We start from the raw sequence: 20,635 nt of genomic DNA, 5'->3' as shown, positions 1-20,635 counted from the left end.
ACACACAACATGTTAGGACAAGTTAGGCAAAATGTATACTTAAATGCTGATGGATGTTTATGATGAGTTGTTGTTTTTTCAAACTTGCAGACTAATTTGGAAATACAGTGGTACCTCTGGTTATGTACTTACTTCGTTCTGGAGATCTGTTCTTAACCTGAAACTGTTCTTAACCTGAAGCACTACTTTAGCTAATGGGGCCTCCAGCTGCCGCCACGCCACTGGAGCACAATTTCTGTTCTCATCCTGAAGCAAAGTTCTTAACCTGAGGTACTATTTCTGGGTTAGCGGAATCTGTAACCTGAAGCATATGTAACCTGAAGCGTATGTAATTCGAGGTACCACTGTATGGAGAACTGAACTTAAGAAAAGCAAAATAAGAAACTGATGGAAATTGACAGATCTGCCAATTCCTAGGTATTATACAACTCTGGCAAGAAAATGTCTGATATTCATTCCATTAGCTTCATTAGTACATGTCACAATGAAACAAGACCAAAACCCTTGCCTCGAGATCAGACCAAATTTTTAAAATCAGTGCTTCCAATATTGACAGATTCGTTTTACAAACAAAGGTGTGCTATGAAAATGTAGACTTTGAACTGAAGTTCAAACCGACTATTGGGATTCCTTAAGGTCTGTACCTCTCTTTAAGAGAAGGAAACCTTTGTACTCGGTGCCACCCACTGTAAATATATTAACTGTAAATGACATATAATTTAGCTTCAAAAGTCATAACATATTTTCCTACCACTAGAGGGTCCTGATTCATGACTTTCTGCAATGTATATTAACAATATTGCCCTGGAGGTTCTGAATTTCTTATGCTTAGCTGATTAAAAAAAAATGACCTTCATTTCTCTAGCTGTGTTCTCTGCCTGAGGTACTAAGCAGAAATGTACACTCTAATGTTTGCATTATTAACATCTGTCTCGCAGCTATGATGCTTTGGAAAAATTAATTTGGATTAAATGTTTTCTTTACCCATCGCAGCTAGTAGATACAGAAAATAAGCCTTCCTTTTCAGTAAAAAACCTATTGAACAATTTCTTATTTTTGGCATGATTTTGATTTCGGTTCGATTGGTTCCTCACTTTCTTTATGTGAATTGAATAGAGCCCCCTCCTACCCTCCAAATATCTGTTATTGGGGATACAGTTGAGCCTTTAATGCTGGGGGGGGGGTTCAAATGGAAAGGGAATTGGCAGAAATTGCCTCCATTTAAAGTGAATTGAGGCTATGTTCACTCTCTCTTAGATTTTATTGATACCATTCACATTAACACACCATACAGAAAAAGAAAATAAATTTCCATCACCGTCAAAGCAAAAATAAGAGAATGAATACATCAATTTATAACCTCCAAAATATAAAATAAAAGTGGTCTTTTTTTATCGACCAGACTTTCCGTCTATTCCTTATTACAGATTCTGTATTATTTGTTCACTGCCATTGCATGACTAGTTTTGTTCATATTTAATATCCTTTGATCCATTCATAGGTTTTACCACATTCTTAATACTGCTACTGAAATTATTTGAACACTGCGAATGACCTTAGACTACAATTATTATTTTTCAAATATTTTAAAAATTTCCCATTTTGAGATAAATACCTGTTTCAGTTTATTTTTTATTTTTTATGACATGCTATCTAATTCTGCGTATTCAGCCAATTTTTGAATCCATTCTAATCTTAACAGGACTTTATTACTTTTCTAATTTACTGCAATGAGAACTCTTGCTGCTACCATAGCATATAAGAAGATCTCTTTAGGCTTTTTAGGAATATCCGAATCTGTGATTCTGAAAAGGAAAGCTTCTGGTTTCCTATTGAAAGATAGATTTAACATTTTTTTCAATTCTATGTGGATGTCCTCCCAAAACACCTTGATTTCTTTACGCTGCCACCACATATGGAATAGAGTACCTGGCTTTTCTTTACACCTCCAGCAGAGGCTATGTTCACACTCTCATTTACTGCGCACTCCTTGTGTTTCCAGTACTGGGTTTTTAATCCATGTCTGCATGGCCTTATGCAAAATGCACATGTATCCTGTTCTTTGTTGTAATATACTACTGTTTTTACTGTTACTCAAACCAACTTCACATCTATTGGAGTCCTTAAGCCATTGATTCTGCCTTGCAGGTAGCAATGATGAAGTAAGGAGAAGTCACAGCAGCAGCTTTTGATAAAGGTTGTGATGCGGTAGCTTCACTGAGGTAAAGTGAATTCAAAACCTGTAGTCAGCACGGGCATATGTACAAATATTAAGAGGAACCAAGAAACGCTAATTATGCTTAACCTACTTCACCAGGGTGTTGTGGGTATAAAATGGAGAGGGGAAAACCAAGTCTGCTCTTCGTAAGAGAAGTGAGATATAAATGTAATAAATAAAGTGGTACCTCGGGTTACAGACGCTTCAGGTTACAGACTCCGCTAACCCAGAAATAGTACCTCGGGTTAAGAACTTTGCTTCAGGATGAGAACATAAATCACAAGCCAGCAGCACGTTGCCAGTGGTACCTCAGGTTAAGAACAATTTCAGGTTAAGAGGGGACCTCCAGAACGAATTAAGCTCTTAACCCAAGGTACCACTGTAACAGCATTCTATCTCACACTCAGAGGCTGCTTGCAATGCATTCAGGACCATGGCCAGAGGCAGAAGTGGTTCTGAATACCAATTTTCAGCAGGAGGGGAGAGTGCTATTTTGCTTGCGTCCAGCTTGCAGGTTTCCCACAGGTATCTGGTTGGCCACTGTATGAAAAGGATTTTGGACTAGATGAGCCATTGGCCTGATCCTCTTCTTAACATAGGGCATTGCCTTGGATTAGGCCAGACTTTTTGTCCCTCTAGACTAGGCAGCAACCCTCCTGGGCAAAGCCCTTTCTTTTCTGCTGCTACCTTTTTCTTTTTAATTTAACCAAAGATGCCAGGGATTGAACTTTGAACTTTCTGTATGCACAGCATGTGCTCTTCCACTGCGCTGTGGTCTCTTGCCTTTAAAAAGAAAAGAAAAAGTGCTGTATCACTGAACTATGGCCGTTCCCCTGTTCATCTGAGATGCTGAAATTCATCACTCATATATTAGCTCTTTGCTTGGTTTAACAATCCCAGCATGTTTGAAATCTGCAGTGTTTCTTGTCAGAGAGGCATGAGACATGTCATATACTCGCTTTTCAGCACCAGCGTGTTGCCCAGGCTGCTGCATGGCAGTAGCTAAGAAGCAGGCATGTGACATTTCTGTCAAGGCTTCCTTTGATAGCCAAATGCACTGTGATATGCTGTGAAACTCTCTTTCTTTCTCAGTCTCTCCCAGATTTTGGAGGAGTCCCTTTTCCTTTGTTCTTGTAAGCTTTGTGATGCAAAACAGTTCGTTCTATTCCCATCCAATTCAAATGTTTAAAAAGACTTTGATTGCAATTTCTTCTGTGTACCTTAGAAATCTTTCATTCCTGCTCCGTTTTCAGTGTGAATTGCCTTTTCTATTTGTTGAGTGAGTATGTACCTTTTTAAACCTACTTATCACCACGTAGAATTATATTTCATTCAATGGTTAAAAGCCCTTTTAGGTTAACCACTAAATTCTACCAATAGTTTGGACAACCACATAGACCTAGAACACTACCAGACCAGTCAGTAGTCAGCAAAATAAATTTAAGTGGGGAACTTAGGTTTGTGCAACTGATGTTCATTAAAGTACTCCATCACGGTGGTACAACAAATCTACCAAACAGAGCAAAACAAAATCTACGTTTGAGGGATTAGGCAAGTGACAGGGAAATGCACTGAAAAGTGTGGGATGAATGGATGTTTAACAGGTAAATGTAGAACACCGTGCAAGCAAATGAGGATGAATGCTCATTGTTGTATAACCTCCTTGCACACTAAATGCACTGAATGCTTATTCATAAAAACAAGATATAGTCTAACCTCTGCATAACTGCTAATATTTGAAACTTAAAAGATATAAAATCCCATAGAGTAATTCTTAAACCATGAGAAAAAAATGTCTGTATGTGGACTTTATTTAGAGTGGAAGATGAGAAAATCCCATAAATGTTTTGGGGAATGAGATCTATGCCATTCTTGCTTCTTTTTCTTTTTTTAAAAAACACAAACCTCCTCATCTTACTAGAAATGAAATGCATTATCTATAGCAGTTAGTTGACAAAATTGTCCTAAGAATGTTGCTTTTTTATATAAATATATACCTGTCAATAGCAATAAAACAGTGTGGGTCACATGTTGATCATGAGATGAAGAGTTCCAGAGAGATCAAGGATCACCCTTGATCATGAGATGAAGAGTTCTAGAGAATTCAAAGGTTTCCACATTATTTTGTGATGGTTGCCCTAAAATGGATTAAATATTTTATACATTTTCCTAAATAAACATATCAGTACACACAAGGGAGTTAGGCATATTTAAGTCACATAGATTCAACTGGAGAGATTGAACTCAATAACTATCTCAGATGTGAATCCTGGAAGACCTGCTCTCTGCCTTCCATGCCTTTTCTCACCTAACCTGGGAGGGCACCTGACTGACTCCATCTACAAAAAGCTGAGGCTGCTTAACAGAAACCTGGACTGGAGTGCTGTTTGTGGGATTTGTTGCTGTTGCTTTTTTGTATCTTTATTTTAAATCTTCTTGCGATGTATGTGGAAATTGTTCAATTTCTTAATGTTTTGACTACTTTTGTTATGTTGTAGTTATGTATCTTTCCCCATGTTGTAAGCCACTTTGGTCCTGGTTTGAACTGTGGAAAGGTGGCATACAAATAAAATTGTGCATGTAACTATTCTTAATAACTTTAATGATAATAAAGTGAAAAACTTAAATAACTTTTTTATTTTCTATAGTTCACAGTTAAAAAAAGAAAAACCACATGCTGATAAATAGCTGCCATGATCCATCCGAAAAGGTCAGGATGCCCATTGAACTGACCTTGTTCACGTCTGGGACTGTTTAGTGTCACAGCTCTGAAAGTATGATCAATAAGTTAATACACTGCCTGGTAGGCGTTTGCAAATTGAAATACCATTTTGTATTCACTCCTTTATCTTCCAAAGTTACCATAATAAGAAACTCTCCCATTAACCTGCCTTTATATTTTCCCTTCCTTTTTCTACTTTTTGATCAAATATATGATAATTTGTATAAGATAAAACAGAAAAGATACCGGAACGCTACCTAATCTGAATGCAAATTAGATTTTTCTAACTTAGAGGGCTTATCTTTTTATTACTATCTCAGGAAGCAGGGCAGTCTGGTCAGAGCCAAGGGCTAAATCAGAAATAACTTGACAACCCACTGATAATATGGCATTTTTGGAATATATTCTCTGCTCTAAGCCAAAGTAATGAAGTCTGAATCACAAATTGCACAAGTCAATCAGCTCAGGATTTTGTTTTTACAAGAAGCATTACAAGACTTCAAGAATACTGTCTCATCTGAAACAGGAGCTTTCATTTGGAAAGTCTATGGCACATGGTAAGTGCTATAGGCCAAAAGGCAGATTACAAGAAATTAGATCAGGAATAACTAGGACTTTCTTTTAAACATTCTACATGTAATCTTCCATCTCTCCTTTCCATCTTTTGTTCTTTTTTTAATCTCAAGGGGCTGTTCTCTTTAAAAGATTATCTGTGGGTCATTTGCCATGTCATATTTTCTACATGCAATTCTACATGGCAATTGGAAAATGTGCACACTTACTCCACATTTTAGGGAAATCTTAGATGCAGTCATGCCATTCCATGCAGACGGGAGGCAGATCAGGAGTACTGACCCCATATTGCTGGACACTTGACAGTGTAATTGAAAGAATGACCTATACTGTAGCCTTCATGCCTTGCATGATGAATCTGCATATCCAGAACTCCAATGAACTGGTTCAAAAGCACCATGGACCTAGGCCTACCCAACTTCTAACTTTCACTGTAATAAATAAATTATATATATAGAGAGAGAGCGCAATATGTTTGGGTTTTTTCCTTACATGAGCATCAGGCAGATGAAGCACGACAATGTTATTTATGTCAATTGAAAAACTGAATTGTTGTTTGTTATGTGGAATATGAAGAACAATGAAACAGGAGAAAACAATTTCTTTAATGAATACACATCTGGATGGAAACTGACATCATGTTACATTCTGATCTACCACTACCAGTGCCGGATTTATGTATAAGCTAAACAAGCTATAGCTTTGTGGGGCCCCAAAAAAATTAAAGGAAAAAAACAACTGGATGTACATTTCCAAAACATAAGATAAAAAACAAATAAAATAAAACCTACATTATACAGCAACAGTGTTTTGTGTTGTGTAAGTTCCTATGATGTAAGTAATGGGCCCCGTCTGCTAGCCTGCTCCCTAAAATATCACTGGTTTGCTCATTTCTATATATAGGGTGCCTACATTCTGCATGTGCAAATGACTTTAGATACCTATTAGGTCCATAAATTACCATATAGCATATACTCAACACAAAAAACAGCAACAATTTGTTGTTGACATAGGGCAGCTGGACATATGAAGGGCCCCATTACCTTCAGTAGCTTACGGCTTCATCAAACCTAAATCTGGCCCTGACCACTACCACATCCCTGCATGTACCGATGCTGTTTACTCAGCCTTCCCATGTTGAGCAGTTCCTACTCATTGAATGTGAGTAGGACATTCTAGGATTCCCATTCACACAGAAGGTTTTACTTGCATTCAAGCAAACACAGGCCTGTAGCCCCCTTCTAACCAGTAGCTAAGAAATCAAAAGAGTAAGCACTTCAGTTGCTGAAGTGATGCTTTTGACATTATTATATACACACAAAAACTCCTGTTTGTCTGCTTCCTCCCAAACACTCCTCCTTGACTGTTGCTCCAGATTATATCTCCCAAGCAAAGTATCTAATTAGCATCCTGGGGTATTGTCAGATGAAGCAACAGTGCAGTGTGTGTCATGTTCATTTCAAGAAACTGTTGAACCAGAAAATAATGGTATCAAATATTTGAACAAAAGGGCAACATCAAAAGTGGCATTTTCGTTCGTGTTTTGATGATTCTGCTTCCCTTCTTTTAACATTTTGCATGTTCACATTGTTTGTGCAATGTGATACATATAACATAAGGCGAATGTAGTATACAACATTTGTGAATCTGAATTCAGCTCTTCTGTCTATTAGAGGAATAAATAAAAGCCTAGTATTCATAAAAACATCCATAATTCTCATTTGACTTGCTGGGGCTGGGGTGTGTGTGCCTACTTTCAATTTATTTTCCATCACTGTAACCTTCTTGTCAAAGCATGTGGAGGTATTTTGGGGGCAAGAGAGAATTCTAAGCTTTTCCATTCATTTTCTGTTTCTATTTAATGCTCAAACTGTTGTGCAGTCTTGCATAATGAAGGCTTCTTTGTACATTTCTTGCCCTCTCTTCTTATCAATCCCCCCACTTCTGAAATATAGGCAGCAAGGTCTGCTTCACCATATGTAGACAGAATACAAATAATCCAGTCTTATCTTACAACAGCATTCATCTTTTCATTGCTAAACAGCAAGGAAATTTGTAAAGAACACACCACCGCTCTCATAATGTAGAATGACGATTGTATATAGCGGCATTATGCAGAGGCATACTCACAAATCAGGCGACATAGTTCCTCAAAAAGGGAAAATTGAATTAGAGCAGCTAATCAATAGGTCAGCAAAAGGCGAGAATTAACACATCAGTTTAGGGGCCAAATGTCTACAGCAGCTGTCAAATGTAATAATGGATTGTAATATCACCCTTGAGACCTATTTTAATTATAGATTTTAGCAGCACTGTTCAGACCATGATGACAAGTGTTTTGCTATTTCCATGGGAAAAAAGTGTGTTTGCACACATACACCCTGAACTGACTCCATTAGAATCCTTGACTTGCCAAAATTAACTCTTGTCAAACTAAGTCACAAATATTATTACATACGGGTGAGATTTTTGTTGGCTTCCAGATATATGAGGCGTCCTGCAGTGGGAGGGGGATAATATACAAAGAATTGGAATAGACTTCATCAGAGTAGGAATGAACAGATATAAATTTCCCTAAACCTAGTGCTATTTTTCTAGGAAAAGAGGTGCCAGATCTCACCATGAACGCCTCCCTTGTTCTTTTATAATGGCAATGGTGCCCACCTGAGAGGTGCTGGAACTGAGTACCGGTGAGTTCCAGCAGAAAAATGCCCTGCCTAAACCATATCATCATGTCTTTACAAAACATAGAATTTCTGTACTTGTGTACCCACACAAAAGATACCAGATGCATGAGAGGGACCTTTTCCTAACCTAATTGTCCTTGGGATTGTGGATGGATCGTTACCATTCCACAATATTTATAATTTTGAGATTTGCCCTCTTGTCTCATCTTGGATTAGCTTGAAGAAATGGACTTGAAACTGAAACTTTTGGGAGGGTGGGAATACAGATGAATACATTGTCGGCATTTTAACTCATAGGCATATGTAACCATCCAGCAGCAACCACAGTCTGAATGAATGAAGGAGGGTATGTTGATCGGCTCCTTGACATATAAGAGAAGACTTGGAAGAGAATATGGATCTTATAGACATATGGAGACATAAACACCCAACAGAAAAGCAGTTTACTTTCTTTTCAGAGGTACATAAAAGTTGGGGTAGAATAGACCAAATATGGACCTCGAGGGAACTCACATTAAGAGCTACCAAATGTGAAATTCAACCGAGAACCCTCTCCGATCACAATCCAATAACACTGGAAATAAAAGGCCCAACACAAGGAGGTTTCAGGTGGAGGTTAAACGAATATTTATTAGACAATGATGAAGTTATTGAAAAAGCCAAAGCCACCCTAAAAGAATATTTTGACCTGAATCTTAATGTGGGAATAAATCCAGAAGTAGTATGGGATGCCAGTAAGGCGGTCCTAAGAGGTTTCTTCATTCAACAAAACAGTTATAAGAAGAAAATAAGACAGCAAAAGAAGGAAGAAATTCTCAAACAGCTTAGAGAATCAGAGAAAAAACTAACAGACAACCCGAAAGACGAACAAAGTATACACACAATAAAAATATTACAAACACAATATTCGATGTTAATGAACCAAGAAATTGAATGGAAAGTGAAGTTAATGAGGCAGAGATATTTTGAATCGGCAAACAAAACTGGGAAATTACTAGCCTGGCAACTGAGGAAAAGACAAAAACAGAATGTGATAAATAAAATAAAAGCAGGGGAAGAATTGATAGAAGACCCAAAGAAGATACAGGAAAATTTTCTTAAATTCTATGAGAAGCTATATAAAAAAGGAGAAGAAGACTTGATTCAGATAGAAGAGTACCTACAAAACTGTGAAGGAAAGACTGTAACAGAAGAAGAGAGATCTCAACTAAACAGACCAATAAGAATAGAAGAGATTCAGGTGGCGATTAAAAAAATGAAGTTAGGGAAAGCTCCGGGACCGGATGGTTTATCGGCAAAATACTATAAAGTTTTGGAAAGTCAACTGACACCAGCGCTTTGTAAGACATTGAATAATATCCTGAAAGGAGGAAAAATACCTGAGTCTTGGAGGAAGGCATTTATAACGTTAATTCCAAAACCGGACACAGATAAACTGAACATTAAAAATTACAGGCCAATATCTCTATTAAATAACGATTACAAAATATATGCAGACATCATGGCAAGCAGACTAAAAAAGTGTCTAGCAAATTTAATCCATAAAGACCAGGTGGGTTTCCTCCCGAACAGGTTTTTGAAAGACAATGTAAGACACGTTATAAACATAATTGAATATTTGGAGATCAACAACGAGATACCGGTGGCACTGATTTTCATAGACGCCGAAAAGGCGTTTGATAATGTCTCTTGGGCGTTTTTAATAAAATCTATGGAAAGAGCTGGGATAGAGGGAGAATTTCTAAAAGGAATACAGGCAATATATTCAACACAATTGGCAAAATTGGTAATAAATAACAATCTAACAGACACATTTAAAATAGAGAAGGGAACAAGGCAGGGGTGCCCTCTCTCCCCGCTCTTATTCATCATGGTGCTTGAAGTCCTGGCGAATAAATTAAGATCGATACCAGAAATACAAGGAATCAAAATAGGGCTGAAAGAATACAAGTTAAAAGCCTATGCGGACGATCTGATGTTATCTTTGGAAGAGCCGCAAAGAAGTATTGGTAAAGCGCTGGAGGTCCTAGAAGAATACGGTAAATCATCAGGTTTTATATTGAATAAACTAAAGACAAAGATGCTAATAAAGAATTTAAGAAAGGTGGAAAAAGAAAAATTAGAGAGAAAATATGGCATATTGGTAGCAAAAAAAATAAAATATTTAGGAATATGGCTTACATCAAAAAATATAAATTTAATTGAAGACAATTATTCGACAACATGGAAAGAAATCAAAAAAGATATGGACGTCTGGAATAGAGTCAATCTCTCATGGATGGGCAGGATGGAGGCAATAAAGATGAATGTCCTTCCAAAAATGCTGTTTTTATTCCAAAACATCCCTGTAATTAGAGGGTCTAAATTATTTAAAGACTGGCAGAAAACCCTTTCAAGATTCATATGGCAGGGAAGGAGGCCAAGGATCAGATTTAAATTACTCACGGATCGAAAGGAGAGAGGAGGGCTCGCAGTCCCTAACCTAAAATTGTATTACGAAGCCGCCTGCCTATGTTGGGTTAAGGATTGGATAACATTGGAAGATTCTGACCTATTGGACTTGGAAGGAGCAGACAATAGGTTTGGCTGGCATGCCTACCTATGGTCAAACAAGGAGAAAGCCCATAAGGGGTTCTCAAATCATATCATCAGGGGTCCATTATATGAAGCCTGGGAAAAAAATAAAAAGTTGTTGGAATGGAGAACACCTTGGTGGCTGTCCCCAACAAACATCCTAATAATTAAAAAAAATAACATGGAAGAGCCAAAATTAACATATGAAGATTTACTGGTAAGATCGGAAGACAGTTGGAAACTAAGACCATATGAGGAGCTGAAGGGGAAGTTGACAAGCTGGCTACAGTATCATCAAATCAACGCGATATGGACAGAAGATAAAAAAATTGGAATGAATGACAAGAAATCGAAATTTCAGACAGAAATAATAGAAAGTAAATCTAAGTTACTATCCAAAATGTATAATATATTGTTAGATTGGGATACAAAAGACGAAGAAATTAAGGAAGTTATGGTGAAGTGGGCGATAGACCTGGGGCATAACATAGAATTTGAAAAATGGTCAAAGCTGTGGAATGAGGGAATAAAATTTACGGCGAGTGTTGCAATCAGAGAAAATTTAGAGAAGATGATATACAGATGGTATATAACACCAGAGAAACTAAATAGGATGTATAAGACTGGTAATAAGGCCTGCTGGAAATGCAAAATAAAAGAAGGTAACTTTATACACATGTGGTGGACATGTGAGGAAATGAAAAAATTCTGGAACATGATATATGATGAATTGAAAAAAATATTTAGATACACGTTCCCTAAAAAACCAGAGGCCTTTTTATTAGGTATGATTGGGGAGGAAATTAAGAAAGAAGATAAAACTTTATTCCAATATTCAACGGCAGCGGCCAGAATGTTAATCGCTCAAAATTGGAAAAGCACGCATATACCAACCGTAAGGGAGTGGCAAACAAAACTATACGATTTTGTTGAATTGGCAAAAATGACGCAGAGAATTAGAGAACAAAAGAATACAAAGTTGAAAAACGATTGGTCTAAATTCATGGCATATATAGAAACTAACTTTAAAAACCTACCAACTATAGCAGGTCTAATATAAAACTTCCGATGTGCAAACTAACAATCAACATCAGCGGTAAAAGCGATATTGTAAAAAAAAATTAGAAATCCGAAATCAATAGGGAAGGAAGTCAGATAACGTGTGATTTGTATTGGTCTAATGTTTATTTTTTATCTCTATTTTTTTTATTTTTTCTCTTTTCTGACCTGTCCCTTTTTCTTTTTTCTTTTTTTTTTTTTTAATTTTTGCAATGGTGCCCTTATATCTTTTATTTAATGTTTTGTGTTTTACTTTTTTGTGAGTATGTGAAGAATGAAACTTAATAAAGAGAATTAAAAAAAAAAAAAAAAAAAAGATCGGCTCCTTGACATGATTGACCATTTGCTACTGTTGTTGCTGTGGTACATGTCTTTGTTACAGATTATTCTAAACAGCACAGGCTGTGATCAGGGCTTGGTCTAGTTCCCCTCAACGATTAATTCATAAATCAATTCTGTTTCGCCTCAACATTTGTAACAAAAAAAGCGCAAAATGTTCAACTCCCATTTAGCTGTTCTATGATTAATCACCTGCATGACAAAACTCAAGAAAGTAGAATCTGGGACAGCTACTGCCTTTGCTTCTGCCAAACTGGCATTTCAAGTTGTTGATATTTACTGACTTTTCTCTCAGCTAAATAAATCTAGGGGAGCTTTGCGTATATGTGAGAAATTCAAAAAGCTGAGTTACAATTTTCATTGGCCCACTCTAGATGTTGGCGTACCAACACACACTACTTATTTCCTTTCTAAATATGTCTTCGAGAAAACAGAATACTGCATAATGAGTTGTATACAGTGCTGTACCAGTGGGGTTCCACTGGTGCAACAGGACTTCCATTTACTCTGTTCCATGTCCACCCTCCAAAATCTGCCCCAGATGGTCCCACAACCTTCCAGAGCTGATTTGAGAGTCTGAAGGGGGCTCAAGGTGGCAGATGAGGAAGCTTTGTTGCACAAATAAATATTTTTTATACAGGAAGAGCTGCAGCATTGGATACGGTCCAATATATTGATATATTTTATATTGTATAAGTGGGATATGGTTTCAGTGCCTAGTGCCTATTTATTTTATTTATTTCAGCTATTTACATACCGCTTAATCGCCGGAATTTCTAAGAAAAAGTCTTCAGAAAAGGCTCTCTACAGCAGCACTTCAAGAAATAATAACTAAATGGTTTCAGGTGCTGTGTGCTGAATAATGGTACAGCTATTAATATTTACCTGTTTGTTTTTTCAATCTGAGCATTAAAATGCAGCCCTCGTATTTTTAATGGAATGCTTCTGAAACCTATGAGGTAATATTTTGATGTCAATTAAGCTGAAGCAAACAGATTGGTTTTAACACTCAATGACAGTCTTTTATGGACTCTAATTTTTTTCATAGACCACTTAGCTATAAATAATGCATGCAAATAGCAATTAGGCCATTTCCTGGTTTTATGTGGGTAGGCTTTAATGCCTGTGTGGCATAAAATCTTTTAAAGCACTAAAATACACCATTTTGAGTGCATATCTTGAATAGACCTACTGCACAACTTTTAAAATATACCACATGGCTTTAGAATGGAGAAAGGAAAGTAGACGTCTGATGATTAGCTACTAAAAATGAAAGAGAGATTAGATAGATAGATGGTAGATAGATGATAGATGATAGATAGATAGATAGAGATGATAGATGATAGATAGATATTGTAAGTAATGTTACTTAATGATCCAGCATATTGGATATCTTGATTGTAGTCCAGGTTCACTGGATTCATTTCCATTCCGGACGTGGGACAGATAAGTAGCAATTTCCTCACCCATTTCTGTTTTTGTCAGAATTCTCCAACATGCCTAGTACAAGGCTCAGGATTGCCTTCTCCCTCACATGCTTCTATAATATTAGCTATGGATTTTGTTCATGGGGGGCATTCAAAGCCACAGTCTCCTCTTCCCTCAATCTGAAGTGGTACACTCGGTGTTTCCCCTTTTAGAGCTCAGCAGATAAGAGGATGAGGACCAAAGTAGAATTTGTTTGCTCTTTCTGTCATTGCTCTGACTCTACCTACTTTTGTCTCCCTGTCTTTCACACCACAATTCCCAATGGACACTATCCATCACTGTACACAATAAAATATTTTACCTAGCACCTACTGCTTAAAAGTGCTTAATGCTGATGAAACATTCCATTCCCAATGGGTTCTCCAGAAATTGGTCCACCTACTTGATTACATTATTCACAATACAGGCTGCATTAGTATGTCATAAATAGTGCAGACCTAAGTTTAGCCAATTTATATGTATATATCCATGTCTAGACTTTGCCTGCAACACTATCCCCCCCCTTTTTTTTTTAGTTCTGGTGGATGAATGATCTTTAAGCAGAAAGAATACCATTGGCGAATCTATATTATTAACACTGTACCCAAGTACTTGAGCATTATGTCCAGCTCACACACAGTGCAATGTTCGCATGCTCTAGCCCAGGATCTCCAGCTGTTTTTGGACTACAATTCCCATCATCTCTAGCTAGCAGGACCAGTGTTCAGAGATGATGGGAGCTGTAGCCCAAAAACAGCTGGAGACCTAAGTTGGGGAAATCCTGTTCTAGTCCAACAAGGGAGTTTTCCTATCCTAGACCAACCTGCTGAAAAATATTCCTGCAATACAGCTGACAGTAGAAAATTGTTTCAGGCCTTGATAATTGGTAGAAACAATTCAGTCTTTCTTTTCTTTCTTTTGTGCTAAAGTGAGAAGGATGTACTTAGGAAAAATGTATTCAAGGACAGAAGGACAATGACAAGTGACTTTTCAGTAATATCTGAAAAGGGGATTCAGCATATGAAATGCTTACGAGAATATTAATCAGGTTTGTTCTTATGCTTGTTCTTTTAAGCAAATTCATTATGCAGAGAAAGGGTTTAGCATAAGAAAATAGCAGCTTTGAAATACCTGGGCTAAGTATAGTGGAGGGAAATGAAACTAATAGGACCACTTTGAAGACTCCAAAAGAAGATCATTAAAAAAGGTCTGAGCGAATGCAAACTTGTGACAATGAGCACACAAGATGAAATGTGGAGGCATTTGGCACATTATTAATGTCAAAAATATTTTCCATTCACCTTTGTGACTCGAAACTCACTTTTAAATCTCAACTTCAGAAAAAAGAATGTGGAAAATGTAAATGCGCCTTTTAGTAATAATAATGAGGTACCGGTACTTTTGAACCAGTTTCGGGGCTTATTGTTGTTTATTGAACAGGAACAGTACAGGAACATAACAAATTTCAAAACTTGAGATCAGCCTGCAAACTTTACAAATCAGGAAACTTCAGTTTCATCTTCATTCCATCCCATTCTTAACTACAAATCAACTACACTGGGGCAGACTGGATGTGATATGAGAGTTCTATGACTGAAGGTTTAAGTGGCTGTGAAAAGGCATTAGACAAATTCATGGCAGATAAGGATATCAAAAGCTTCCAGTTACAATGACAATGAACTGCCTCCACATTAAAAACATTCTGTCTCTGACCTCTAGCTGAGGAAATACTTATTGCTTCCATGACCTGTCTGTGGGCTTCCTACAGACATCAGTTTGGTGTCAGAAATGAGCCAGCTCCTAGTGGAATTGTACAGCCTGCTGCAGAAAAGAGAGGCTTAGATTTGACGCAGGCTGAGCAAAGAAGACAGCAGTTAGTGGTGACTCCTCCAGGCATTGGAATGCCGGGAACAACTGAGAGCAGGCTGGAACACCGCCAAAGCTCTCAGGAAGTTCAAACAGGCACAAACAGACAAAGAGGCAGCTGGAGCTAATCCAATGTCCAAAGAGTTGGCAAATGGGGGGGGGGCTGCTAGATAGGAAGCAAAACAAGAGATGTAAGGAGTGAAGGTTCAGTATACTCTGTAAGAACCGGAAAGAGTCTTCAGAAGGGTCATCTTGAATGATGATGCTGACGGCTCCATTACAGCCGTCCGGAGCTATCTGTTTGTTTTTGCAATAAATCCTCCTTTTTAATTACCTATGGTTACTGTGTTATCAAGCTGGGAACTTGGATTACTGACAGTTGGCTATGGTGGATACAGTCTGTTGTTCTAGATAGCGCTTTGGTCTTATCCATCAACACTCTTATTATGTCCTGATATATCACTTCCCACCCTTGTCTAAAAAGCTGCATAATTAAGATGTATGCATGTTTCCACCTCTCTGGCTAATAGCAGCTTTGAGAAGGGAATTGTGTTGGGGAAATAGTGAAAAGACAAAAAGCTAAACACGTTTCCCCCTTTCAATGCCTCTGATTCATCTCTCTTGCTCTTATACCACTTTCCTAGTCCTAGAGAATCCTGGGAGCTACAGTTTGTTAAGTGTGCTGGGAATTGTGGGTCTGTGGGGTAGGCACTATTAACAAACAACATGTGGCTGGATTCTTTGGGGGAAGGCATGACTCTTGAAGTGATATATGAGCTCTTTAAATGTATGGCATGTATGTGACCACTGAAATCTCACATTGCGTCTAGCTTAGCCCTAGCATGCACAGGATCCTATCTTGGCATCTATCTACAATATGGTTTTTTTTGGGGGGGGAACAATGCAGCTGAGGGAGGCCGAAGGTGGAAAGTAACAGGAAGGAGAAGGGGAGAGCATCTCCTTCCCTTTGCACCTGAAAAATTATGTCTTATGTTACCGCCAAATGCTTAGTTAGGCTTTGGTATATATCACCATGGTGAGTTTTTGATGGCCATTTCTTCTATGTTTATAACCTGAGCTACATAAATTCTGCTGTGTATGATTTCATGCATCATACTCTACAGTTCCTGCTGCCATCTTTATGTCTATGAATCATATATGAAATATTCTCTTTAGGTGAGGGATGGGAAACCAGTGGGACTTCAGATATTTTTGGAATACAATAGTCAACCCTGACTATTGTCCAGCTGGGTGGGCTGATAGGGGCTGGAGTCCAACACCCCCTGAAAGGCCACAGGTTCCTGAGCTCTGTTTACCCATGAAAATAATGAAAATGCAGAAGTAAGAAAGTTGAACTAATGAACTGCAAAATGATGATGCTCTGGGCATTCAAGAATAGGGCTGGGAGATTGTAAGGTGTTATGTGAAAGGTGCTCAGAACCAGGACCACAGGTTTTCTCATTTCAATACTGGATGAAGGCCCAAACCTTATTTTTCTGTATGTATCACAATAATTTTACATACAAATGATCTCAAAATAATCACATATTCCATAACTGAAAGTATTTCTATTAATCAATGATATTTCTTTTATGTTATCTGCATCATTTTGGAAACAAAACATTTATTTAGGCAAATTGCATTTTCCCCAATGTACTCATTGTACAATGTGCTGTACTTAAAACTGTCTTAACAGAACAAATTAAATACAGTTTCATTACAGTATCTGATTTCCACTTCATCCTCAGTCTTGCTTCACATTTTATTGTAATCTTTTTAAGGTTATTTTTTTAAGGATACAAAGTTTATAAATCGTTGCTGGGGGCATTGCCTAACTGTCTTATTGAAAAACAAAAAGTTCAAGTAATGACTGGTCAAGTGTTTTTATTGTGCTGCATTTAATTTAGGCTCTTCAGCTCCATCTTCTGGTTCAAGACTATCTGTGAAAAGAAGGTTGCTGAACAAAGCAGGGAAGGTAACCATTCAAAAGCTGTTATAAGTAGAACGGAGTTCTTTTGAAATTGGCACAACACTGAGGTGTGTTTTACTGAAAGGGTTCTACTCAGTTTTCCCACCTTTTCTGTTCTGTATCACCTAATCTCATTTTAAAATATGTTACAGTATAGAAGAACTATCCTTGCCATCTGAAAACATATTTCCACTCGTGGCATTTGCCTACAAAATTATGAAAATTAGAAAATAAGAAGAGCCTTGTTAGTCAAATCAAAGGCCTGTCTATCGCAGCATCTTATTTTCCACAGTAGCCAACCATATCCCTAAGGGAAGGCTACAAGCAATAGCTCTTTTCCACTGTTGTTCCTTCATGGTTGGCATTCAGTCTGATATTCAAAATCTGTACTAGACAGGACCAGAAAACAAAGATCATACTGATGTGGACAGTTAGCTGATGAATTGATACAGGATGGGTGAGGGTTGTGGCATTTAGAAATTGCAGCCTACTTCACTTTGAGACGATGAAATATGGCTCCTATATTGCTCATACTATCATTTCATTTACAACAGTTCAGCACAACTGAAATTTGTCTAAAGTGATTTTTTTAAAAAATGTGTGTGGGGTGTGTGTGTGTGTGTGGAAATGCTACTTGGGTTAAAAATAAATCCCTCCAAGGGAAGCAAAAACTGTTTTGCACCATTTCTCTGAATGGTGCAATTTTTTTTCTTGCCACTGGGTTCACCCAAACAGAATTTCAAGTCATATTTTTGGTAGTTCCCTAGTTTTCACAACTATTGCATTGATTCTGAAGAGAAGCAAAAGAGTTTTGAGAAGATTCAATATTTTGCGTCAGTGTGTGGCATGCCCTGGTGTCAAAAGCATTAAGTAATTAGAACAACTTCTAAAATCTTAAACAATGGCATTAACACCCATCAGCATCCCCACAGTCTCCTGTTAAAGCTGGACAAGGTCATTCCAAGTGGTTTCTGCTTCCAAAGTATGCAGCAGTGAAGCACTCCAATACAAATCATTATTAATGGGCTGTGAACACTTGAAGCATTTTACATTGGCCACCTGTGGAGGATATGCCACTTTACTATAAACTAGGCAGATGAGAAAGAAACCTCCAAATTTGCAAGGTTTGTTGTTTTGTCGTTTAGTCGTGTCCGACTCTTCGTGACCCCATGGACCAGAGCACGCCAGGCACCTCTGTCTTCCATTGCCTCCCGCAGTTTGGTCAAACTCATGCTGGTAGCTTCGAGAACACTGTCCAACCATCTCATCCTCTGCCGTCCCCTTCTCCTTGTGCCCTCCATCTTTCCCAACATCAGGGTCTTTTCCAGGGAGTCTTCTCTTCTCATGAGGTGGCCACAGTATTGGAGCCTCAGCTTCACGATCTGTCTTTCCAGTGAGCACTCAGGGCTGATTTCCTTAAGAATGGATAGGTTTGATTTGGATGGATAGGTTTGAATTTGCAAGGTATCAACCTTTATATTTTTTAAGACTGTTCTCGCATGTCTCAAGTTGTTTTCCTAGACTACAAAAATGGCACTGGCTATGTTCCACCTCCAGAGACATTATGCCTCTGAATAACAGTTGCTGAGAATACTGAATAGGCAGGGTGACGTTGCTCTCTTATCAAGTTTGCAGACTTTTCATAGGCATCTGGTCAACCACTGCGAGAACAGGATGCTGGACTAAATGGGCCATTGGCCTGATCCAGCAAGGTCAATTTATGTTCATATCGGAAGACTGGAAGAAATTTAAGATGTATTTACAAAAACATTGTAATTTTGTTGAATGTTAAGAAGGATGCTAGATTATAAAAAATTGGCCACCACTAAATTAGATTTTGAATTTGATGATAAGTGAGATTAAAGAAAACATAAATTTTATGGAGAATTGCTAGATTATACTTAAATGAGAGAATATAAGATCGTAAACAAGTTGATAATTTGCTTGGAAAAACCTTTTAACGATGTAAATGGGAGCGGGAGACGTGAGGGAGTCCAAAGAAGTGATGAAACTACGTTGTGATAGAAGTAAGATTGTTTATTATTGGTGCATTTGTATTTAAAAACTCTAATAAATATTTATATAAAAAAAATTATGTTCATATCATGGTAAGCCATGAACCATTCCGTCGTCTCTAGGAAGAAGCAAAGCATGATTCTTGGTTTAGTATTATGCTTGAATCATCAGGGATCATGGTTTGTTTCCCTCCAAACAAACCATAATGTGTAGTGAAGGTTTATTCTTGGTTTAGTGATCATGATTTGTTGGAGAAAAATGAACTATGATCCCTGAATTCAATGTTGCCAAAGACAATTGTGGTGGGTGGGTGGTCATTTCTGATTGTTGAAATATGTTTTCTTTTACACCTGTTGCGTTCTTAGAGTCCTCTTCATTTTCTAAATTGTTATCTTGGGGACAAGAGTATATTTTACACACACAAACTAACCATGCACAAGTGATTGAGCTTTATCATAAAATTGGCAGCATTTGCCAATAAGGCTGATTTCTTAGCAGTATGAGTTTTGTGGTTATGGAGCACACACACTCAAGCAGAGCAAATGTGAACATCTATATTTTACATTTATGTTGTATAAAAAATCCGAGGAAGAAATATAACGTGGACTACATTACTTACCTGCTTGTAGTATTTATAGGTCATCCTATTACAGAATATATTGGAGTGGGTGAAAAAATAAATAAAACCCAGTAACAATAAGAGGATAAATCAACCATAAAAACTCATGACTCTAGCAAAAAAACAACTTAAAATTAAACGGAAAGCCTGAAAGAATGAAAAAGTGTTTGTCTGATGCTGAAGCTGACACCAGAAAAGGTGCCAGGCTGAGCTCTCTGGGAAAAGCATTCACCAACCAGCGTGCCAGTACCCGAAAGGCTTCTGTGCCCCATCTACCTACCACAAATCACTTAGCGAGGGCACTTGAAGAAGGTATTTCAAGAAGACCTCAGGGTCTAACTAGGCACATGTGAAGAGAAGTAGTTGTTCAGGCCTTTCTTATATACTGAAAACAGGGTTCTTCCTTTTGTTTGCAAATGAAACTGAAGGCACACATTTTATCATATAACCTAACACTTCATCGGAATGTCAGGAACAAGAGAAACTGGTTCTGACAGTAAGAGCTGTTCGACAGTGGAATTTGCTG

This window comes from Podarcis erhardii, assembly GCF_964252035.2.
Source record: "Podarcis erhardii genome assembly, chromosome: 9".
Lineage (NCBI taxonomy): Eukaryota > Metazoa > Chordata > Lepidosauria > Squamata > Lacertidae > Podarcis > Podarcis erhardii.
This window is presented reverse-complemented; position numbering follows the sequence as displayed.